Source organism: Odocoileus virginianus, chromosome 9, assembly GCF_023699985.2.
Source record: "Odocoileus virginianus isolate 20LAN1187 ecotype Illinois chromosome 9, Ovbor_1.2, whole genome shotgun sequence".
NCBI classification, from domain to species: domain Eukaryota; kingdom Metazoa; phylum Chordata; class Mammalia; order Artiodactyla; family Cervidae; genus Odocoileus; species Odocoileus virginianus.
The window spans coordinates 40,959,130-40,984,127 of NC_069682.1; the positions used below are offsets into that span (position 1 = coordinate 40,959,130).

The following is a 24,998-nucleotide window of genomic DNA, read 5'->3' on the forward strand; positions in this document are numbered from 1 at the left end:
ATGACAAGAAGAAGGGAGTCCCAGGGAAGGCAAGAACCAAGGAGGATATTTACTCACTGCCTGTCAGCAGTGACATGAAACTCTCAGCCTCTCAAATAAAATAAAGATGTTTGGGGATTTTTCCACGTCACCCCAAAACCAGAAAGCTGGACACTTGCTAAGACATCATGGTCATTACCACGGCACGTGTAGCTTTGCTGAGCTGTGTCAGGGTGCAGACCTCGAAAAAAACAGGACAGGAGCAGGGTCAGTTGGTGACGAGCCACGGTCCAGAAAAGGCACGTGCAGCATGGGCGCATAGGAGGGGTGGCCATAGACGGCTCATAGACAGCGCTGAGTGGAGGGCAGGCGAGTGACGACTTCAAGGCAGGTTGAATTAGCCCGTGGCTGGGAAGATGGCTTGCTGGCCATCAGGACGTGCACCTACAGGGACGACTCTAGTCTCTGAATGCTGACCCACATCTGTTTCATGGAAAGTATGACCTCATTCATACATCTGTGGGTCACAGTCTATGCCTTGACGCGGTGGCCCTGAGGTATGGTGTGAGGCATTGGAACCCTGATCTAGGACAGCATAGTGCTGGCTGCCATGGCCACAACTCAAGTCACTCTCCTCCCCCCAGAGTCTGGAAGCCTCTGGTCCCTTCTGCCCTGATTAAGTCAGAACTGTCTGAAGGAAACAACCACACATGAAGCTGTGCAGGTCAGCCTGCTCTTGCGGAGCAAGTCCTGGGCCCTCGGTCCTTGTCCTGGGCAACAGGTTCCGGGGCCTGGGTCCTAAGTGTCCATTCCCAGTCCTAGATCCTGGATCTTGCACCATGAATCCTGTGCTCCTAGGCCTGGGTTCTGGAACTTTCTCTTTCTGGCAATTAAGGGGCCTCAAAGCAAATGGCTTTCTCGAGTCCCCAGAAGACTGGACTAACTCCCACTTCATGAAAAGAAGACCACTCTCTCCCTTCTCAAGGGGAAGAGCCTCCTCAGGGCTTCAAGGCACTGCTCCAGGGGGCCTAAGTCTCTCTTTCTTCTCCCCCTGAGGGCCACCTGGGACCCCAGGGCCCCACGGGTGCAGTCTCATGACAGCACTCAACACCAGCGCCGCAAGCAGGGACTCGGGGTCCCCAGGATTGACCTGAACGAATATTGCTGAACTGATTGTAAAAGAAAATGCTTGATCTTTTTTCCCATAGATCGTGACTGATGCAGTGAGAACACAGCCACCTGTATCTTGAAATTTTCAAGGTCCCCTTCCCCCGATCCTTCCCCCAGCATCAGATGTTAAATGGTGATGGGGGCTTTGAAAAAGCCCCTGGGTAGCAATCACTTGGAGTGAGGAGCCGCTCGGCAGTGACGACAAAGGGATTTCATAAATGCCTAGACGAGCCTAACGGGATTTCAGTCATCAAATATCATGGTTTGTGTATTTACCACATTATGGTGGGAACACTCAAGAGCCAGCTTCTCTCCCGCTCTGTTCCTGTTAGAATTTTATTCTGAGAGTAAATTTACATCAGTTCCACTTGTGCCATGGCCCAGGTTGTGTCTGCACTTTCATTATAAACCGTGTTTACTGAAGGTTTACAACTTGGCTGCAAAAACCAATTGGCACCAGAACGGGACACTTGGCATGAACTGTTTGGCATCGACATTGCCCGGAAGCAGTTTTTCTCTCTAAATCTGAGAAAAACAGGCTAGGTCATTTTCAAGTTATTTGTGTTATTCATGCATAAATAAAATGAAGCCTGACAGCTTCAAAACGTTGTTTGCTTTGCACTCCTCAAAAATAGACACGATCCAAGAAAAGTAACATTTGGTAAACAAATACTTCATGATGGACTATAAAAAAATGAGGGGAAAAAAAAGTGGGCTAGAGTACATTAAATAGAAAGGGAAAATGGAAGTGTTTCAAAAGTCACTCTGTGTCAGGGAGTAGGAACTCAGAGAGACATTACCAGATGATCTATGGGTTCTGGAGCCCATTTAGAGATGCCCAGGGACTCCAAATTAAAAGTGTAAACAAACCAAAGACAGGCTTTCAAATGAAACAAAAATCTGTGAAAAACTGAGGCACAGAGCAACTCAGCATTCAAGGTAACTAAACGTCTGATGGGCAAGCAAGCAACCAAGAAACAATTTTTAACTGTGTTTTCTAAGAGCAGTGGGCTTAAGAAAAAAAAAAAAAAAAAGGAAAGAAAGAAATGGAAGAGATGATAGAAAGAAGATGTAGGGACTTCTCTGGAGTTCCAATGGTCAAGACTTCTGCTTTCAATGCAGGGGGTGCCAGTTCAATCCCAGGTTGGGGAGCTAGGGCTGCCTCAAGGCCATGCCTTGCTCCCATGCCTCAAGGCCAAAACACCAAAACATAAACCAGAAGCAATATTGTAATAAATTTCAGTAAAAATTAAAAAAAAAAAAGATGTGAATGGCACCCAAAAATGTGTAGATTTTAAAAAACGAACATCTATTATTTGGTATCAGGGTCTGAGGTCCCTTCGCCTATCTGTGTGTTGTCCAAAAAGTTTAAAATTCAGTTTGTGGGCTTTGAATTCCAGCACCCGCAACCAACTTTCTATAGGGGGCATGACTGGCCTAGCCCTGTCTCCAAAGAAAGCCCTCTGGCAAATTTAAAAGTCAACCTTGACGTCAAGTGAGTGCTGACAACACTCGCTTTGAGCTCTGTGCATGTGGGCAGAGGGAACTTTCACTCTTTCTGCTCTATCGGGGGAGAAATACAACCAAGCCGAGTCAAACAGAAAGTGAAAAATAAGTCGAAGAGGAAAGAATGAAGATCAGGGAAGAGGACAGCACAACTTGGGGCTCTGTCTGGAACCATGACTCTTTTTGTTGTGTCCCTGAGGGCAAAGATACTTTGCTTTGAGGGGCCATGCCTTTCACGTGGGTTTTCAGCTGCTGTTACTCCTCAGATCAGATGCAGGAAGATTCAGGGGGTGTTCTTGGAAAGAAAATTGGCTTTAGGCAGACTGGAAGCAGAGAGAGAATTCTATCATTAGACAGGGGACATCTTTTGGCCATCACCTCAGCTATAGGATCAGTGAGTCCAATCTGACATGTTCACTCAGGCTACAGACAGTCCTGGGACACATTCCAACACTACTGGTCCCCAGAACCATCAAATTAACCAGAGAATCTTCAGGCTGCACTCACTGTCTTCTGTAGCAGACACGCCAGACACTTTCCACTTCAGAGAAAGTGTGAAATCATTCATTTGCCCTAAAATCTAGATTGTTCCCAAAGCAGTAATGGGGCATAGTGAAGTGAAAGTGAAGTCGCTCAGTCGTGTCCAATTCTTTGCGACCTCATGGACTGTAGCCTACCAGGCTTCTCTACCCATGGGATTTTCCAGGCAAGAATACTGAGGTGGGTTGCCATTTCCTTAAGGATTTCAACTCATTCTGGAGTTTGCAAACAAGTTTTTATTCCATGGAGAGCTCACCCTCCTCACTGAGGAAACAAATATGTATACAAATAAACACACAGAATCTCCCGATTTACTCTCCCCAGGAAGACGTGAAAGACCCAGGAAGTGTTATCTGGGCCCCAGAGGCCAGAAACAAAACAAATTTCTAGCGGGCAACAGTCCTCACAGAGACTAGAGGGTGAGACTCTAAGTCTTTTCTCAGAATTTGCAATTATTGGGACTTCTTGGTGGCCCAGTGGCTAAGACTCTGATCTCCCAATGCAGAGGGCCTAGGTTCGATTCCTGGTTAGGAAACTATATCCCATATGCGGCGACTAAGAGTTCGCATGCCACAACTAAAGATCCTGAATGCTGCAACTGAGACCTGGCACAGACAAATTAATTTAGGGGAAAAAAAGGATTTTGCCATTATTTCTCCCTATGTTCCTTAAAGGGGCATCATTGGCCTCACCTGACTGGTTCTACCAGCTAATTCCTTGAGACCTGGGATGTATTTTATTTCTGTATTATCTGGCTTCCAAGGTGGCTCAGTGGTAAAGAATCTGCTTGTAATGCAGGAGACACAGTTTCAATCCCTGGGTCACGAAGATACCCCCTGGAAGAGGAAATGGCAACCACTCGAGTATTCTTGCCTGGAAAATCCCATGGAAAGAGGAGGCTGGTGGGTTACAGTCCACAGGTTTGCAAAGAGTCAGACAGGACTGAGTGCCTTAGCACACGCAGGACAGCTGTATCCCCAGCACAGCTCCCAAGCACTTCAGTATCATAATTACAGGGATGGAGCAGTTGGCCTGGGACTGATGATGTGACCTTTTGAGTGTTTATACTTATGCACAGGGAGAGAGGTCTTCTGGTTTTAAGACTGAAGGAAAGTCTGGAGTTTGCAGCCAGGATGGTTTCAAGGTGTACGTGTCCCGTATCTACAGAGCAGGGGCCAAGTGAAGAAGGCTTGTTGGCAGGGCATGATCAGAAAGCAGGGACCGTCTCTAAAACAGTGCCCTCTTTAGTTGAGTCTTCTAAACCTCTGGGAGCTGACAGCTGGAGAAGCAGTTCCCTTTCAACCTTGGATTTGGGTGGTTAAATGGTGAGTGACGGAAACTCCAGCGGAAATAAGTGTAGGCATGGACATATAGTCTGCACAAAGATTCCATAATTCAGTATAAACGTTGTAACTGGGGGAAGACGCTGTATTTTTCATTCAGTGTAGGCGGATTCAAGAGCAAAGCTCAGCGCGATCTCCGAGCAGGATGGGCCCCCACCCCTCATCATCCCCGTGGCAGACAGTGGGGTTTCAGGGCCCCCACGAGGACAGTGTGCGTGCCCTCAGCTCCTCACACTCCACCCCAGGGCCGGGTGCAGCCCTTTGGCCCTTGACTGTTGCCCAAATGTGTGCTCCTCGTCCAGACTGGAAATCAGAGTGTGGGAAACATGCTGTGACAGATGAAGCCAGCCCAGCATCCACGCTCCAAAGGGACCCACGTGGTCCTTTTGTCCACACTTCCTCAGCACCTTCTGGGGCATCCCGGGAAGTGAAAGGGAAAGCTAAGGGCCAGCATGAATTCTTGGAACTGAGCTGACAACAGAGAAGAGAAGAAACACAAAGTGGGAAGGGCTGGAGTTTCACTTTCAGAAAGAACTGGGTTATTCCTACCTCTGCACTTGCCAGACTGTGAATTTGGGCTTGTCAACTTAACCCACCAGAGCCTTGGCCATCTTAGCCACAAGATGAGGGGACTTATCCTGACATGGAGGGGACTCCACAGAGAGGAAGGGTTGGAAGCGGCGCCTGCATTCCTGGCACCTGAAAGAACTAGGCAGGACCCCCTTCTCCCCACACCCAGCGACTCCATCAGCGAGTTCATCCTGATGGACCCTCACTGCCCCCGCCTCCCAGGCCTCATGAGCTCCTGCTTGGACCAGCCCCAGGTGCTCACACTGCCTCCCTGCTTCCCCTCCAGCTCCCAGAACCTGTTCCCACAGCATCCCTGTGGTCCCACAGCATCAGCCTCTTCACCCTCCCCTGCCCTCAGCCCAGGTGGCTTCCTGACCCTCTGAAGATAAAGGGGCAGGAATCCCCCACCCACTGCCGTCTGCACCTTCCTCAGCCCATCCTGACTTTCTTCCCCGTTTCTTCCACACCAGGCACCCACCCTCTGCCCCCGGCTCTGGGGCTGTTGCTCCCACAGTCCACATGCAGTGCTGTCTTCCAGACCTTCCTTGCCTGGGTCCTCCTCATTGCTCTCATGTATGATATCACCTCTTTGGAGAAATCTTAACTTTTCAAACTATTGGAACCTGGTCACCCTCCAAAACCCTCTGTTTACTTTCTCAGAAACTCTCACCTGAATTCTGCGGCTCCCTCACCCATTTGTTTCTGTCCCAGTCCACTCTAGCTGCTGTGACAAATAGAACAGAGTGGGCCTCACAAACAACAGACACAGATTTCACATGGCTCTGGAAGGTAAAAGTCTAAGATCAAGGTGACATCTGCCTCTGTGTACAGTGAGGGCTCTTCCTGGTTCACAGACGGTGTCTTCTCACTGTGTCCTCACCTGGAGGAAGGGCTGAGGAAGGGGTGTGCTCTCCTTTATAAGGTCACTGATCCATCCTGGGGCCTCTACCCTCATAGCGTCATCAACTCCCGAAGGCCCCACCTCTTGACACCATCACTTTGGGGGTTAAGAGTCAGCATATGAATTTTGGGGGACACAGACAGTCTATAGCAGTGTCTATATCAGTCCCCCAAGAATGTAAGCTCTTAGAAGTGCAGGACCACTGAACACCTCCAGAGGGTACTATTCCCTGGAATCCTGGGAGAGCAGTGCCCATGGAGGTGTGATGGCCTGCTGGGCCCCATTCTTAGTCCCTGGTGCAGTCTGGGTCCATCAAAGCCACTGGACATGTTGGAGGGTTGAATTGATTATAAAACAATTGCATTCTTATGTTGTAAAATCAAAATGCCAGCTGGCTTAGTGAGAACAGGGAGGTTTAGGAGAAGTTGCACCCAGGCTGTTGAGTCTGCCGGTGGCTGCAAGATGGGGCTTGGCGGCCCAGCCTTGTGGACACACAGACACCAGTGAAGGGATTTATGGGTGGTTTAGGCAAGCACTCTGGCTGAATCACATTTTAATGCCTTTATCAATTGCTTTATTCCTTTTCAGTAAGAGCATTACTGAAGTGAAGAGGTCAGTTAACATTTTTAGTTATTTTTTTTGCATTTTAGGGGAAAATTATAACTTACAGTCGAATCTGCAAAGTTAGGTGTTTTCAAAGGTCGGGGATGACGTGACTAAGAAACATGAAGGCGACACCAGGCTTGAGATGCTCTACCGGCTGCTGTAAGAAGAGCTTCTAGTCTGCCGCACATTTTCTATCTCATCCCAGACGCCCAGCCTCACCTTCGCACAGACGGCCTGGGGGTGGGGTTCTCAGCTCAACCCTGAGATGTCCTGGGGCCTCACGGCAGAGAGGGGTCAAGGCTGCAGGACTGACCTACAGGCGGGACCCCTTCCCCACATCTCAGGATACAGAGAGGGTCACAGGATCGACAGGCACCAATTCCCAAATGGCTCAGGCTGTGAACACCTTAGGTCTCATTTCCTGGTAAAAGAATCTGACTGTTGTGGGTGGGTGATCAACAAATAAAGTAAAATTTAAAAAAATAAGACCTGTTCCATCTTTGTCCCATGCTTGTTGGGGGTGATTAAAGAAGAGGGGATTCAAAGGGAAATAAACGCATTCAAAAATGTGTTTAGAAAAGGGGGGTTCGATGTGGATTTATGGATTTACTTGAATATCTCGTCCATTAAGGCACAGTCACCCTGACAAGTCACTCACATGTGTCTCCATGGATGTGACACAGATGCCAAGGGAGGACGGTGGACTAAAGGAGGAGGACACGGTTACATGTGGAACAGAGCTGGGGTGGAGGGTGAACTGTCTAATCAACAGAGGGAAAAGGAAAAACAATGAATAGCCATCTCTTTAATCCTATTGTATCCACAATCTCAAGGGCTTCCCAGGTGGTGCCAGTGGTGAAGAGCCTGCCCGCCAATGCAGGAGATGTAAGAGATGTGGATTTGATCCCTGGGTTGGGAAGATTCCCTGAAAGAGAAAATGGCAACCAATTCCAGTGTCCCTGCCACATGGACAGAGGGGCCTGGTGGGCTACAGTCCCTGGGGTCGCAAAGAGTTGGATACAACTTCAACAACAAGCCACAGTCTCAGATAACATTTTTGAAAATGTTTTAGAAATTTTGCTATGAAGACAGAGAAAAATGTTGCCACATGCAGTCCTGTCTGAGCAGGGTCAGGCTCCACTTGATAAACACGGTTCATGGTACTTAATCCCACACCCAGAAATTCTTTGACAAGAGAAGCCATCAGTGAAAATCACTTGTAGCTGAACAGGAGCGTCACCCAGCTTCGGGTAAAGCTGGTTAGTTTGTTCTAACACAGTATTTGCTTCTAACAAAATAGAAAATACATGCACTCTTCAGAGTTTGAGAACCGTGTGAGGTATGCTCAGCATTTCAAAAGAGAAACTTCAATAACACTTTCAATGAATAAACATTTTGCTTTTCCTCATAGGACTGAGTTATGGATCATTCCCCTAACACTCTTTCCCATTCACTTATCCAGTTGCCAGGAAGCACGTCTATTCAGAAAGTCCCTGCTTTGCATGTATGCAGAGCAGATAGCCCCCAGTTACTCCCAGTACTGTTTGCCTATGCTGTGTGGAGCTCCGCTCTGGCAGCCTGATAATAGCAGAGTTTCAGAAGCTTAGGTATATTCTCGGAATGACCCAGTTCACTCAATCACTCTCCAGATACAATGTGGGGCTATTGAAGGGTCCGGACCCTGGTGGATTGAAGCCTTTGTCCTAATTTCAGGATGTCTTTGTCCCGACAACAATGGGTGACATCCCACATAATACGGGGCCATTTGTACCACTGCTGCCCAAACTTCCTGTTTGGAATGGGGCAGGGAGGTTTCTGAAAAGCCTGGCTGGGAAGAGAGAAAGGAGCCACAAAAAGCCAGATTTCCAGGATCATGTCTCGTGGAAGATGAAGGCAAATTTATGTATGGTGTTAGCTGCTTTGTCATGCCCATCTCTTTGAGACCCCATGGACTGTAGCCTGCCTGGCTCCTCTGTCCAGGGGATTCTCCAGGCAAGAATATCAAAAGAGGTTGCCATTCCGTTCTCCAGGGGATCTTCCTGACCCAGGGATCAAATCCAGGTCTCCTGAATGGCAAGCAGACTTTTTCACCCATCTGAGCCACTAGGGAAGCCCTTATGGAAATGACAATGTCCCACAGGATGGCCAATATGGCTAAAACTGAACATTCACGTCCGTGAACTCACCAGGCTGCAACGGAGCTGGAGGTGGCCCTGAGCTGTTCTCTCAGCTATCCGAGTACCTGCCAGTTCTCAAGAGTCTCTCCCAAAGACCACTGTTTACCAAAAGAGAAGGGAGGGTCTCCTCAAATTCTTGGAAATACCTTTTCATGGTTTACATAATTTTGGCATATTCTTGGGCTCTCTTTCTAACTGTACTATTTCCCCAAAAAAGGCTGAAACCTGTCAAGTGAAGGACAGAGGCAATGTATCTTCTTAACAAAGTGTCTGTCACTGAAGAACCATGCAAGTCAGGGCATTTGCTATGGGACCTACACAGAGATGCCCCACTCACACACACACACTCATGCACACACACCGAATCCACCACTCACGCACACAGCCTGAGCCCACAGAGGGGCACGGCAGGGGTCGGGTGGGGCATTGGCTGCAAAGGTCTCAAGTCCCAGCTTGACACCCAAGCCTGAGGTCCTGAGCGAGCAGCTGGGCCTCCCTGGGCCTCTGCCTCCTCCTGGGACAGGACAGCGCCTTGCACTGCGGACCAAGGGCTCGGAGTTCATCATGGTTCTGCCCACTGGAAGCGGACCAAAGAGACATTTCTCCACCCGAATCTCCTTGGACTCCTGGACTGCTCCGTTGCACCCTGGTGAGTTCACAGACGTGAATGTTCAGTTTTAGCCATATTGGCCATCCTGTGGGACATTGTCATTTCCATAAGGGCTTCCCTAGTGGCTCAGATGGGTAAAAAAGTCTGCCTGCCATTCAGGAGACCTGGATTTGATCCCTGGGTCAGGAAGATCCCCTGGAGAAGGGAATGGCAATAATTTTGTGACTTCTAAGTATTTCCAACAGAGCTTACCGAAAGAGCTTTCCAACAGCCTAAAACCTTTTGAAGGGAGATGCTTATACTATGGTCGTATTAGTTTCTGAGGAGGGTCTCAATCTTATATGGAAAGCAAGTAGGCCTTATTTGTGACTTGTTCATGCAATACAAAGAGGTGAAGAAACTATTTGGTAACTTAAAAAAAAAATAATACATTTAGGATAAGCACCTAAGAACATGCTAATGGTAAAAAATGCACTTTCTTATTTGTTAATAATAATACTAGCTCACAATTACTGAGTAGTTAGATTGGGAAAGACACAGCTCTCCACTTTATATGCAACATTATTCGTCATTCGTCACACAGAGAAGGCAATGGCAACCCACTCCAGTACTCTTTCATGGAAAATCCCGTGAATGGAGGAGCCTGGTGGGCTGCAGTCCATGGGGTCGCTAAGAGTCGGACATGACTGAAGTGACTTAGCAGCAGCAGTAGCAGAGGGACAAGCCATTAATTTCTTGATATAACAAATGAGAAAATTGAATCAAATGAGCTAGTAGACCCTTGATCTTGGACAAGAGAGAAGGTTAGATGTGGGTTAGCAGCAGATACTCAGGTGAAAATTTTTGATTATAAGGAAATTCCATATAATACTTAAGTCACTGATGTGATAGGTAAGGAGTGAGTCACTTTGAGTGAACACATCTCTCCGCCTCACCTGGATAGACAGGTAGATGAAAAACCGATTCTATCACATGATTTGTGGCGAGTGTCTGTGTCCTTCTTCACTGCCATTCTGTCACCTTGCCATTTCAGAACCTGTAGAATAACCACAACAATATCCTAGCAACCTTGGGCTGGTGATTAACCTCACTGTTCCTCAAAACGGGCTCATAATAACAGCGCCCACTGGAGTGGGTACCACGAGGACCAGCTGAACTGAGGTGATGCCTTCAAAGCCCTTCAAGCACATAAGGGCTCAATAACTGATAGCCTATACAGTGACAGGGTATTAAAAAGCAAAGACATCACTTTGCTGACAAAGGTCGATATAGTCAAAGCTTTGGTTTTTCCAGTAGTCCTGTATAGATGTAGGAAGCTGAGAGCCAAAGAACTCTTGCTTTCAAATTGAGGTGCTGGACAAGACACTTGAGAGTTCCTTGGACTGCAAGGAGATCAAACCAGTCAATTCTAAAGGAAATCAACTCTGAATATTCATTGGAAAGGCTGATGCTGAAGCTGAAATTCCAATACTTTGGTCACCTGATGTGAAGATCTGACTCATTGGAAAATACTCTGATGCTGGAAAAGATTGAAGGTGGGAGGAGAAGGGAACAACAGAGGATGAGATGGTTGGATGGCATCACCGACTCAGTGGACATGAATCTGAGCAAACTCTGGGACATAGTGAAGGACAGAAAAGCCTGGCATGCTATAGTCCATGGGGTCACAGACAGTCATACACAAGTTAGCAACTGAATAACAACAACATGTATTGATCATGGATGATCACTCCTTCATCTGTTATCAATGAATAAAGAAACCCAGAACTCAGTGCTGAGTAAATGGTGAGTTACAACACCGTCACACTCCCAGCCTTGCAGGATCTGGCTACCCCCACCTGCCCCCATCTCCAGCACAAACCATTGTCAGTCTCTCCTGGACTGCTTTGAATTCTTCTTCCTTCTTCCCTATCGCTCTCCATGGAGGGAAATGTGGTCAAAAGCAGCTTCCACACACTGGAGGGCAGGCCGTCTCCTCCATCTGCCCGGCCCCAGCAAACCTAGCCCCTCGGTTACTCGATGTTTTGTCACTTTCTCTGGAAACACCAGGGTGTCTGTCTTCTTTGCCAGTGTTTACACTTAACAAATCCTGTTTTTTCTTGAACTTGTACTGCGAGGATTTCATCCAGAGTACATCTGTGTTCATTCCGTCAGTAAAATTGTATTTTAAGATGTTCCCAATTTTTTTAAAGAACATGTGTCCCCTGGGTACTAACAAGCAGGCAGCAGGCTGGGGCTGGAGATACAAAAGGAAATAAAATGAGACCCTTCAGTGTGCAGTCTTCCCTGCCTGGCATGGGAAACAGACATCATCATGGACAATTGAAATGAAGTGAGTCCTATGACTGCAAATGAGTGTCCAAGGAGTGCTGTCTGGGACGGTGGCGTCATCCTGGGGGATCCCGACCCCACTGATGCCCAAGAGCTGGTTCACTGCTGCACAGAGAACACAGAAATGAAGATAAAAAACCCCCTCCTTTCCCCCATCTTCTGTGGACCCTGGGCCTTGGGGCCGGTAAGCTTGACCTTGAGGAGAAGGCTTGGGAGGAGGACTGGGAGAGAATGACTTCATCCCCTTCTCCTGCACAAAAAAGGCTTTTCCAGGTGAAGAAGGTTCAGAGCAGACCCCTCAATTCCAGCAGCATTTCTTCAATCACAGCCCTGTCTCCCTGGACTAAAGAACCCAGGAGCCAGTCCTGTAACAATCCCACCAGGCAGGTGCATGGTCCCCTCAGGCCCCCTGCAGACCCCCACCTGCATCTCCTTGGCACCTCTGTGATTGGCGGTTGCACCAGAGAAGCCCGCTCAGATTGTCATTTTCAGCTCCCTGATCAGAAGGCAGTGTGTGAGCCATCAGGAGAGGCGCAGAAGGTCATAAAGGTACCATCTAATTGAGGCCACTCACGCAAGGAAAGAAGAATGTGCGTGCTCAGAGACAGAGTCATGTGACTGATCGCTGTATCTTATCTCCTAAAATTTCTAAGAGTTCCTATTTCTGGCCCAGAGAGAAGAGACCAAGAATCTGTAACACCACCTGTAATCCCTGCTCCCAGCCATCCACCCTGACTAACTCCTGAAGAACAGACAGAGGCAAAGATTGGGGACACGGGGAGTGGGCTATGTGGTTCTAAAATTAGAAGTCAGATGGGGGGGGCAAACGCTCCCCAATGACAAAGGATTAGTCTTCATGGTCAGACTGTTATTGTTGATCAGTCACTCAGTCAGGTCTAACTCTTTGTGACCCAATGAACTGCAGCAAGCCAGGCTCTTCTGTCCTCCACTATCTCCCAGAGTTTGCTCAGTTTCATGTCTGTTGAGTCAGTGATGCCATCCAACCATCTCATCCTCTATCACCCTCTTCTCCTCCTGCCCTCAACCTTTCCTAGCATCAGGGTCTTTTCCAGTGAGTCAGATTTTCGCATCAGGTGGCCAAAGTAATGGAAGTTCAGCATCAGTCCTTCCAATGAATGTTCAGGACTGATTTCCTTTAGAATTGACTGGTTTGATCTCCTTGCAGTCCAAGGGACTCTCAAGTGTCTTCTCCATTACCATAGTTCAAAAGCATCAAATCAAAGTCAGAGTTCATCTTTAACACATGCATTCAGTGTCAAACTCATACATACCACAATGTTCACAGATGACCCTAGAACTGAGTTGGGAGAGAAAGTGATTCAGAGAAATGCCCAGGGTGATCCTCCTGTCTTTTGAGCTGGTCGGGGTAACATTGTTCTGGATTTGAAACAACTTATTTGAGGTCCTGAGAGATGCCCAGGCTCACATTCACATGGGGTTGTTTCTTTCTCCCTCCATTGAGAAACTGTGGACCCAGCACTGTCTGTGCAAGATTTCCCCAGCTAGTGGAAGATGTGTGATGTAAACACGTCCACAAGGGAAGAATGATCTTTTCCTGGCAATCTGTATGCACTGCTGAAAAATGCCCATCTGTGATCAAATTATTAATGCTTCTACATCAAACCGAAGTTCCTTGCTCATATCCCAGGGTGAATATTGGATGCCATTTTTTCTCTGCTTGGCATTTTGATAGAATTGTGCAATAACGTCCAAACGAGTCCGTGTTTACATAGGCCAGGTGACAAGCGGCATGTGTGGAATTACGGCATTTAGGAAGGAATATTAGAAACATCAAAAGCATAATGAAAGCTATATATTGAAACATAATTTTTCTTCTGCAGTTTTATGTGTCGTTGACAAAAAGGCAGGCGGGAGAAATGACTGCAATGGTGGAAGCGACTCCAGGCTCCACTCTCTGTAAAAACATTCCTCTTATGGACAAAGTCAACAATGAACCAAGAAATGACCAGAGAACCAGGTAAAGGAAAGCGTAATTACAAAGCTATTATAACCATGTAGAAATCATTTCTAAACGTGTGAAAGGTTAATATGCACACTCCTGTATGAAGGTACATCAGACTACAATTTTAAATCAGACTGACTCTCAAAGACTAACTAATTACCAATCTGAACCAAAAAAAATTACAGTCCCTGTGCTCTGGCCGGATTCTTTGGTACTGGACTCAGACTATACCATCAGAGGGCATGACCTCACATTCCTTAGGAGACTGGCTTTCTGGACCACATAGATTTTAAGACAAGTGGAGAGAAAGGCAGACTGGATCTGGAGTAATCTACCTTCAGCTCTGGTTTTCGTAAGTCACTGTGGAACTCCTGTTTGATCTCTAGATGTGAGGGTAAATGATATCATTCTGCAAATATGGGAGCAATTCTTAAACTGAGACTGCAACGCATCAAATGATCTGAGGGACCAGTTGGGTTGACAGGAAGCCTAAGATGCCATAGAATATCTACAAGAGATGAGTTTTTAAACCGTTGTTTGAAATGACTTGACTCACGCCCCCGTCACTAACGAGCTGTGCTTGGCCATATCCCTGACTTCTCCTCGCGGAGCACACATTCCCTGAAGAACGTGCCTCACAGGACTTTGAATACTAAAGGAGAAGAGAGATCCCTCTATCGGTTGCTGCTTTTCTCCCTCTTTTTTTCCTGCTTTTGCCAAAGAGAATTCATCTCATTATTATGAGGAAATTATCCCACGATGGCCATTTGGGCCAAAGTTGAAGGCTCTGAGGCTATAAAGCTCTCCTAACAACGTCCACTTCCAAGATATGTGGTCACTGAATCACGCCTGTCCCCACACCGTAGAGGATGGTCCCCACTTTGCTGTTTGTCCTTGCGTAGTTATCGTCTACTAAGCTCAAGTTATCAGTAAAAGCTGAATCAGAGGCTGGAGCCCATTCATCCACTGCTAAGAAATCCAGGAGAAAAATATTTGTGGAGATGGGTTACTAATTATTCTAAACTAGCAGAAATCCACGCCCTGCCCTTTAAGTACTCAGAAGTTAACTGCTGACTAGGTCCAAAGGCCTCTGTAGCAATGTGATCGTTTAGTCTTTTAAGACTTTGTTTCTGCTTCTGTTTTGTTATGAACAATAGAAGATAGGAATCAGGGAAAATAAGCAAAGAAGGGACTTCCCATCAAAAGTGTTTTTAGAAAGGACTCAGAGTGCCCCCTTGCCCCCCATGCTTACTGTGTGCTCAGACATTTCAATCATGTGACTCTTTGCAACCGTGGACTGTAGCCCGCCAGGCTCCTCTGTCCATGGGATTCTCCAGGCAAGAATACTGGAGTGGGTTGCCGTGCCCTCCTCCAAGGCTCTTCCTGACTCACAGGTCAAACCCACATCTCCTGTGTCTCCTGCACTACAAGCAGATTCTTTACCACGGAGCCACCAGGAGACACCTAATAGCCCTGCCTTTCGAAAGCACTAATAAGAAACCTCCTGGAAGGCTCCAGGGGCTTGTTGGGCTTGTTGAATACACTTGAGCTTATGACAGTGGTACAATGCACAGATCCCTAAATTAATAGAAAGGGTTCTACTGAAAGTTTACAAGTTCCATGTTGTGGACAAGAATACAGCTGCAAACATAAAAGTCAGGATCACTTCATGGCAAATAGATAGGGAGAAAGTGACAGATTTTATTTTCTTGGGCTCCAAAATCACTGCAGATAGTGACTGTAGCCATGAAATTAAAAGACACTAGTTCCTTGGAAGAAAAGCTGTGACAAACCTAGACAGACACACACGTGTTCCCGGTGCCCACCGCACCCCACGCCCTGCGTCTGCCCACCCCCCAGAGTGGAACGTCTTCATATCAACGCGCGGGCACCAACCACTCTCCCTCGGGGCGGGGCGGAGTGCCGGGGGAGCTTACTACTGCCAGCCTCTCCTGGGTGGTCCCTCGGCGTCTGTCTCTGCCACGGGCCGCCCTTCCTGGTGGCCCCAGCGCGTTGAGAGGTGAGGACCGCGGTGAACCGCCGCAGCTCACACCTGCGCATCCGCGCAGCCTCATGCTGACCCTTGGGGACTGGGCAAGCCCCGGCTCCCTGGTGCCTTGCAGGATGCTAATCTCGGAAACCACGTCCTCGTCGTGGGCTTCAGCCACCTTGTTCTACTCCGCTACTCACCCCATCTCTCTACACCCCTTGGACCTGCGCCCGCCAGCCCTGCTCTCACACCCCAGCAAACACAGGACCTGCTTCCACCCTTCCGTCAAGTCGAAGTATTTAGTCTCTCAGTCATCTTCGACTGACTCTGTGAGACTCCCTGGACTGTAGCCCCCCAGCCTCCTCCGTCCGTGGGACTCTCCAGGGGAGACTACAGGAGTGGGTTGCCACGCCCTTCTCCAGGGTATCTTCCTGAACCAGGGATGGAACCCGAGTCTCCCACATTGCAGGCAGATTTCTTACTGCCTGAGCCACCAGGGAAGACTCACCCTTGTCAGCCTACTTTGCTGACAAAGGTCTATCTAGTCAAAGTTATGGTTTTTCCAGAAGTCAGGAGTGAATGTGAGAGTTGGACCATAAAGAAAGCTGAGAGATGAAGAACTGATGCTTTCAAATTGCGGTGCTGGAGAAGACTCTTGAGAGTCCCCTGGACTACAAGGAGATCAAACCAGTCAATCCTAAAGGAAATCAGTCCTGAATATTCATTGGAAGGACTGATACTGAAACTGATGCTTCAATACTTTGACTATCTGATGTAAAGAACCAACTCATTGGAAAAGACCCTGATGTTGGGGAACACTGAGGGCAGGAGGAGAAGGGGATGACAGAGGTTGAGATAGTTGGATGGCATCATCGATTCAATGGACATAAGTTTGAGCAAGCTCTGGGAGGTAGTGAAGGACAGAGGAGCCTGGTATGCTGCAGTCCATGGGGTCGAAAAGAGTCGGACATGACTGAGTGAGAGAGCAACAACTGGGAAAGAGAAATCAAAACAGATTATAAACGTTACAAAGCTGAGGATCACCACAAACTTCACAAATTCCAGAAGAATTCATTTTGTTTGACTCATTAATGACCTGATGACTCTAACATCACTCTATCAGATTCTTTTTTTACTTATCTCTTCTCTAATTGCCTCTCCATGGCAATAATTTTACAATATAATTTTCTGGAGATGGTAGGAAGACAATCTTGTCTTCTCTCTAGAAAGAGTCATCAAAAGTAGTTGTTGCTGTTATTGTTTTTTAATCAGCCTTAGCTTAGAAAAGTTCTTTTCAGCTTCATAACTCCTAATTGATAATGTCAGGTAAATAATTTACATTTCTCGTCAAATTCTGGAGAACCTCTATCAACATCTTTAACCTATAGTCTGTAAAAACTTCAGGGCATTCTATGTTTTCTTACAGAATAATTAATTGTACACAATACTCATTGCTTCAATTAGAAACTTACCTCTTCCTTTTAGTGAATGATGGCTTTCAGTCTGACCCGAAAAATTTTTATACATCTTACTTCTCAACTTGAGAATGATTTCTGCCAACGTTACTGCTTGTTACTGATTGTTCTTAGTTCATATGCTGTTGATTGTTGTCTGAATTTTCCCTCTCAGTTTTTTTGTAAATAAGTTTAAAGATATCCTTTAAATAATGTGTTGTGATGTGCTCAGTTGTATCTGAATCTTTGTGGCCCTGTAGACTGTAGCCCACCTGGCTCCTCTGCCCATGGGATTCTCCACGCAAGAACACTGGATGGGGTTACTGTGCCCCCAAGGGATCTTCCCAACCCAGGGATTAAAACCCATGTCTCTTGCATTTGCTGCATTGGTAGGCAGGGTCTTTACCACTAGCGCCACCTGGGAAGACCAACCTTTAAATAAAGGTACTCTTCAAATTCAGAAGTCTGGGATTTCTAATTTGATTGAAACCTTCTCAAATGGCATCTCAAGTGGCTCTTAAAATGGCATATCGCACTCCTGGAAACGTTCACAACACACATGCCCGTGAGCTCACATGAGGCCGGAAGCCTCTTCAGCTTCATGGAAAGTCCACCTGGACACAGGTCGCCTCTCACGAAACACAGGAAAATTTAAATTACAACAATGGATTCTGCTGCCTAGAGATGAAGAAGGCTAGAGAGATGCCACTAAGCTCTCTATTAAAATTCTATACCCTCGCAACACCTTTTAAAACCTATGGCTAACAGATCACCAGCCCAGGTTGGGTGCATGAGACAAGTGCTCGGGCCTGGTGCACTGGGAAGACCCAGAGGGATCGGGTGGAGAGGGAGGTGGGAGGGGGGACCGGGATGGGGAATACATGTAAATCCATGGCTAATTCATTTCAATGTATGACAAAAACTACTGTAATGATGTAAAGTAATTAGCCTACAAAAAAATAAATAAATAAAACCTATGGCTAACCCAGCAAACTGCCACGCGGTCATCAGAATAGGATTTTGCATAGCCTTTCAGCAGTTTTGGAAGTGTCTTGCCTCCAACACTTTCTAAAGGTGCGTTACTGCTGGTTTAAGGCACATGACACGCATATACTTCACTGGTTCCCTGATTCACCCATTTTTTCATCCTTTGTGCCTTCCTCTGGGTCAGGCACTAGATTCCAGAAGATGGAAACAAAGCAGGACAGGCTCCTTGAGGAGTCAGGCTCCAGCCAGGCTGACAGGGAGGGCCACATGGACAGCACTCAGTCAGAGTAAGTGCCTGGAGAACAAATGCAGCAAAGTCACGTGGACCTGAGGCCTGGAGGGGACAGACAGGGATGGGGCTGGTAAGAGTCCTGGGCCAGCTCGTCAAGAGGTCAAAAGTAAGATTTCTGAACTAGTGCTAGCAAAGTAAGACAAAGGTCATTGAAGAATGCCATGCATGGGGAAGAAGCAGACAATAACTGGGAGCCTTAGAGGAGGGCTGATTGCATTCAGTTAGAGTTCATTAAAATGCGTGTGTATTGGGTAACTTGCCCCAGGTCCACTCTGGAGCCAGATATACTTAATCTGTGAGAGTCGTTGCAGTTCACTGTCAACTTGGCCACTAGGCTACCTTCCTACCTGGGGGATGGGTGAGCAAAGCCATTCACTGTTTCTTACTTCAGTTAGGCCCAAAAGTAGGGGAAACAACAGAGAGAAAGATAGAGAATGAATGACATGGAGATAAGAAGTGAGATAAAACACACAATGAAGTGGGTCACAGGGCAGATGGAGGGGTTAGTGCTGAGAGGGTTGAAGAACAACTGACAAGCAGCCCCTGGCTACTGTCCCAGGCCATTTCATTTCATGTCCACTCATCTTTAGAAGTCAGTGGCAGCAGCCAGTTCTATCACTTATATTTCCCTTTTAGAATTTTTTGTCCTAAGTGACAACTCTGAGAATAATTTCAATGGTGAACAAAAGTCAACAGACCATTTTTTCTTTTAACAGAAATACTATTTTTGTCTAATTCTCTGCCATTGTAATCAGTCACCACTAGTGAACATCTTCACATTTAGTCTAGATCTAGTATGTGTAAACGATGTACAGCTCAGTCTTCCCTATGACTTCAAATTGTTTTATGATCATTCCTTATGCAATCTGAACTTTTAGGGATGATAAGCTTGTGGCTCAGCTGGTAAAGAATCCAACAGCAATGCAAGAGACCTACATTTGATCCCTGGGATGGGAAGATACCCCGGAGAAGGGAAAGGCTACCCACTGGGCTCTCAGCTCCCTTAAAGGAGACAGTCAGACAAAGTAAGGGGTTGATCCCTGAGGTGGAAATACTTTCAGATGCTGAGAGCTCAATTAGAAAAGACTGAATGAATTCCAATATTTTCAGGGCAAAAAAGGACCCTCACAAGAGCATTATTTCTCCTAGAAAAATTGAGACAGAGGGCAAAAAGAGAGTTCAGATGGATGACCTGTTCTCTTCTGTAGGATACTTGATGGGTATGGATTCAGTTTTCAGAAAGATATGTGTAAGCACTGATGAAGCTACCCTATGTCTGTGATTCTGCTCAAAACCATTGTCTTGAAATGAATCAAGTCACACTTGGGGAGGAGGGGAGCACACAAATCAATTTTCTTCTTTAATGTAAATGACTTTTGCAAAATGTTTTTTTTTTTAATATTTGAAACTCATCCATATATGTATATATCCTATTCTAGAAAAATCCTTTTAAAAACCTTGAGAGAAAAAAAGAAACCAAAAAAAATAAAAAATAAAAACCTTGAGAGACAGGACTTACCTGGTAGTCCAGTGATTAAGACTTTGCCTTCCACTGCAGGGGATGTGGGTTCAAACCCTGGTGTGGGAGCTTGGATCCCATGTGCCTCATGGCCAAAAAGCTGAAACATAAAATGGAAACAATACTGTGACAAATTCAATGAAAATTTAGAAAATGGTCCACATTAAAAAAAATTTTTTTTAAACCTCTTTAAAAAAGAAAAAAAATTTTTTTGCAAGACCAGGAAAGGGGTGCTATAAATTGGAAGGTCAGGAGACTTGGACTGCCTCTGGGCTCCACCACTGACCAAACTTGTGGTCTTGGGTAAGCTCTCTTAGCCCCCTTGAGTCTCCCATCTATAAAGGATAGATGATAAAATGTCCCTTTTAGAGCTGGCCTTGACAGAATGACAAAATGTCTGTCCCTTGTCAGACCTTGACAGAATGACATCTGTGAACACAAGCTTCTGTCAGGTGAGAAGCAACACCACCTTGCTGCTAGAAAGACAGAAAGAATCCCACATGATGATGATGGGGTAAGGGAAGTGAATGTAACATTACACTATCATAATATGCTACTAATAATGCACTATTAGCAGTCTGATTGGATTATTACCAAAACCCCCAAAGTTAAGATGTCAGGAATAAAATACTATGTGGAGTAGAGAGTGTAAATCCAAATGCCTCCACGGTCCAAAAAAGTCACATAGAGAGAAATGGAGGCTAAGAGTAAGAAAAATAGACAAGGAAGTACAATAATGATGGGCAGGAAGTACAATAATGATGGGCAGGAAGTACAATAATGATGGGCGGGAAGCACTTGACCTCAGTGTTTTCCCCCTCCGTGGGGGGAAACTGTAGGGAATGCTAGAGACTGTGGAAAAATGAGGAGAGTGGTTCCTCTAGAAAAAGGCAGTGATACTCATCTCTGGCCAGTTGTGGTATCAGAGAAAAGTGACTCTTACCTGGCCAGGTTTCCATCACCTCCAGCAGAAGATGGGAATCTAGGTGTGTAAATAAAATCTTCCGATTTTTTTAAATGTTCTCTCATATTCTTCCCCTTAAAAGCACCATGTAGGTCAAACTGGGACCCAGGAAGCAGATAACTTTGGATCTTCTTGCCTGTTTTACTCTTTGAAGGGAAAATACAAGAGACAGAGAGAGGAGGGCTTGGAGGTTGGGTACATCCTTGTTGATGTCAAGATTCACTAAAACTCACTATTTGGCTGATGTGGAATGTGGATGTTATCAAAGATGGCAGTCACAAGAAAAGTGAAAGCTGAGTCATGGCCAAGTCATTGGTGGGAAAAGTCCGCTGAGATCACCCGTCCTCAAGTGAAACTGACCTTTCTTATTTTTTTTTCCTACTGCCAAACATTCCTGAGGTTAGCGTAGGTGCCTGGAGATGAAACCAAAAGAGCTCCCTCTGGCCAGAGAGCCCTTGATAACAGGAGAGATGGGACTGGCAAATGCCCCACAGGGACCAGGTGGTGGGGAGGTGAAGCTCACCCCAGCCAGACCAGCTGAGCCCAGAAAAGGGTGCCTGGCCCTTCAGAACGGACTTCCCCAGAGAAACTTGAGGCCAAATGGGCTTGACTCGGTGACCAAGTTTTGACAGCAACATTTTTATGGCATCTTAGATAACAAACAAAAAGGATAATGTGTACAAAAATAAACACCACCATGTTAGAGGAAAAAAAAAAAAAAAAACAGAAATAAAGACACCCTTTGATCCTGGAAAGAGATCCTTATTAGCCTGTTTGATGAAGATCTGTATTTATCACACTAGTAGCAACCAAACAAGCCAGCAATCCAGAGCTGAATAAAGTTACATAAAATTGAATGTATCAACCTATTTTATTTTAAAATTGAACATAGGACCAGGGTGTGTGTGTTACGTGTGCACTAGGGGTGGGAGAGGTGGTTCAATAATCAGAGCTGTTATTTCCAACTTTTTATTAGTTGCAGACTTTGGGGGGGTGTTTTTGGTATCATGCTAAAAAAAAATCCATTTTGATTGAATCAAAATAATTGAGTCATAGAGAACAGACTTTTGGACTCTGTGGGAGAAGGCGAGGGTGGGATGTTCTGAGAAAATAACATTGAAACAAGTATACTATCAAGTGTGAAACAGATCGCCAGCTCAGGTTGGATGCATGAGACAAGTGCTCAGGGCTGGTGCACTGGGAAGACCCAGAGGGATGGGATGGGGAGGGAGGTGGGAGGGGGGATCAGGATGGGGAACACATGTAAATCCATGGCTGATTCATGTCAATGTATGGCAAAAACCACTATAATATTATAAAGTAATTAGCCTCCAACTAATAAAAATAAATGAAAAAAAAATAATCGAGTCAACTGAGATTACTAGTCAGGTGGTAATTTTCTTCTTACAGTTTTAATGAGATCAGCTATGGATACGGCAGTACAAAGGAGATTTGGATATTTACTTCTGATATCAAAAGAAACTCAGTATTTCAGATCCCAAATATAGATTGACAACTGCAAGAATTAATGGAAACATATAATCAAGGGAAATTTATGTCTATCTATATTTTTTCTGGGCTCACCTGGTGGCTCAGTGGTAAAGAACCCATATGCCAATGCAGGAGAGTTGGGTTTGATCCCTGGGTCAGGAAGATCCCCTAGAGAAAGTTAAGTCATTCAGTCGTGTCCAACTCTTTATGACCCCATGGACTGTAGCCTGCCAGGCTCCTCTGTCCATGGAATTTTCCAGGCAAGAATACTGGAGTGGGTTGCCATTTCCTTCTCCAGGGGATTTTCTTGACACAGGGATTGAACCTGGGTCTCTTACGCTGCAGGCAGACTCTTTACCATTTAAGCCACCAGGGAAGCCCAAAAGAAGGAAATGGCAACTCACTCCTGTATTCTTGCCTAGAAAATTCCATGGACAGAGGAGCCTGGTGGGCTACCATCCGTGAGGTCACAAAAGACTCCAACATGACTTAGTGACTAAACAGCAACAACATTTTTTCCACCCACATTTTCCTAGACTCCATCCCTTGGTCCATCCATAAAATTGCTGACGGCCACGCAGCTTAGTCTGTCAACATCCTGGTGCACACTAAGCAGATTTTAGCACCTTTGGTCCTGAATAAGGGGAACCACGCCAGGAGATAAGCACCCTGGAAAACAGCACCCTATCTTGGAGCTCCAATTCATTCCTTATTTAATTCACACTTATTTACAGAGGTCAATGTGCCAGGTACGAGGATAAACACAGAGACCAAAGTTGGCTGGTCATGACCTTGCCCACAGGGACCCTTCCCTCCACCCCCACCCCCACCCCAGCCCAGCCCTCTGACAGTGTGTTTAAAAAAAAAAGTGAATTCACTCAGTCTGTCCGACTCTTTGCAACCCCATGGACTGTAGCCCACCAGACTCCTCCACCCATGGAATTTTCTAGGCAAGAGTACTAGAGTGGGCTGCAATTTCCTTCTTCAGGGAATCTTTCCAACCCAAGAATCGAACCCAGGTCTCCCGCGTTGCAGGTAGATGCTTTACCATCTAAGCCACCAGGGAATCCTGTATAAGTAGTGTGTAAGTAAGTAGCTGCTTAATTCCTTGAGAACTGGCCCTGAAGTCAAGAATGATGATTTTCATCTCCGCAGTGACCGTTGACCAAGCATATTTGAGGAATAAATGAATTCGTAGTGTCAGGAGCGGAAGGGAGGCAGGCAGGGAAGTCTGGGAACACACATTTGTGTCTGGGGCCACTTCGGGCTCTGAGATTCATCCCTCCCAACGTTGAACTGCCGTGGTCATCACTGACCCCAGACAATGGCATGCGAGGCTCAATGTTGCCAGGGGATTCTCCTTGGAGAGAAGGGTGGATTTCTTCTAATCTACTACTTTTCCCCACCTGCCTTGAATTCACAGGAGCCTCGGGAAACATCTAGAAACTTGAGATGATGGATAGAATTACATGAGAAACCCAGCAAATCCCTTTGAGCATGTGATAATTGTCTGGTAAGAAGGGCTACTCAGCCTGCCACAGAAGGTGTTTTAGTAAATCAACCATTCTCCAATAGAAAATGCAAAAGTTTTGATTAATCAAAAAAATAAAAAGTGTTTCACAGTCTGTCTGGCTGAACCAGGACGGGACAGGACACCCCCAGCATGAGGTAAGGCTTCCTGGAATTTACTGATAAGCAGAGTGAGGCTTATACCTCCCACCCCTGCAGGGATCATTGTTCATTAACTGGTAGAAAACAAGTCCTTTTATTCCCCTAGTTATGTGGCTCAAGGAGGAACTTTCATCATCTCTTCTTATTCCTCATTTGCTGCTGGAGATTGTCACTAGCAGGAGCTAGCCCTGCTTACAGTTTTAATCACTCTGTCTCTGTCTTGGGTTTCAAGCTCTGCACAGTTCACCTGTGGTTTGGAGTTCCCTGTGACGTCGATAATAACTGACTTGTTTATCGGCCCTCCCAGATGCTGATCTGAAAGCAGGGGTTTGAAAGAATGGACTTCAGAAATCATTACCCTCCTGTGAGCACAATTAGTGATAGGAAAACCCACAGCGAGAGCTAGAGAGACAAGGGAAAGTCCTTGTGAATCCTGGGGAGGGGAGAAATCCCTAGGAAGGTCAGAAAATGCCTCCTTGAAGGCCAGATCAGTATCTCTGGCTGTCATCAGGGTTCCTCTTTAGCTGACAGGAAGTTCGGTTTGGTTAAAACCTCTATAGCAAGTTAGTTAGGATAATAGAGTCCAGTTCCTTTCACCTTAACCAAAACATTACCTCACCTGCAAAGAACTCCCATTAACCATTTAGACCATGAGGTCAAATCCTTTTTCTAGGTCTCTGGAAGTTTCTTGCTTTCAAAGCAGTTCAGAATGTGACCCCCTATCTCCAGAGGAGAGGCAGCTTAAAGGGTCACCTACCTGATCTATAAGAGAAAGGAATCTGAGCTCCTGGAAACTTCTGCAAAGTGAGAGGAACTATCATTTTAGAAAAATACCAACACTGAATTATGTGAGATACATATGAAAGAAAACAATCAGCAAGTATTTCAGGAAAAAAAAAGAATGCCTAAGAAG

The 24,998-nt window shown here is 46.1% G+C and overlaps 2 long non-coding RNA genes across 4 annotated transcripts in view; one reads left to right on the plus strand and one right to left on the minus strand.

Moving 5' to 3' along the window:
- Positions 1 to 24,998, minus strand: part of LOC110129994 (uncharacterized) — a 146,167-nt gene that overhangs the window by 67,498 nt on the left and 53,671 nt on the right. For all 3 annotated transcript variants that reach the window (XR_011489497.1, XR_002311683.2, XR_011489496.1), the window contains exon 3: positions 19,960 to 20,059. This is a non-coding gene — a long non-coding RNA (uncharacterized lncRNA). The remainder of the gene's footprint in view (positions 1 to 19,959; positions 20,060 to 24,998) is intronic.
- LOC110129990 (uncharacterized) lies at positions 10,476 to 24,182 on the plus strand. Its single transcript, XR_002311678.2, has 3 exons — positions 10,476 to 10,563; positions 13,596 to 13,732; positions 23,838 to 24,182. It is a non-coding gene; the product is annotated as an uncharacterized lncRNA (long non-coding RNA).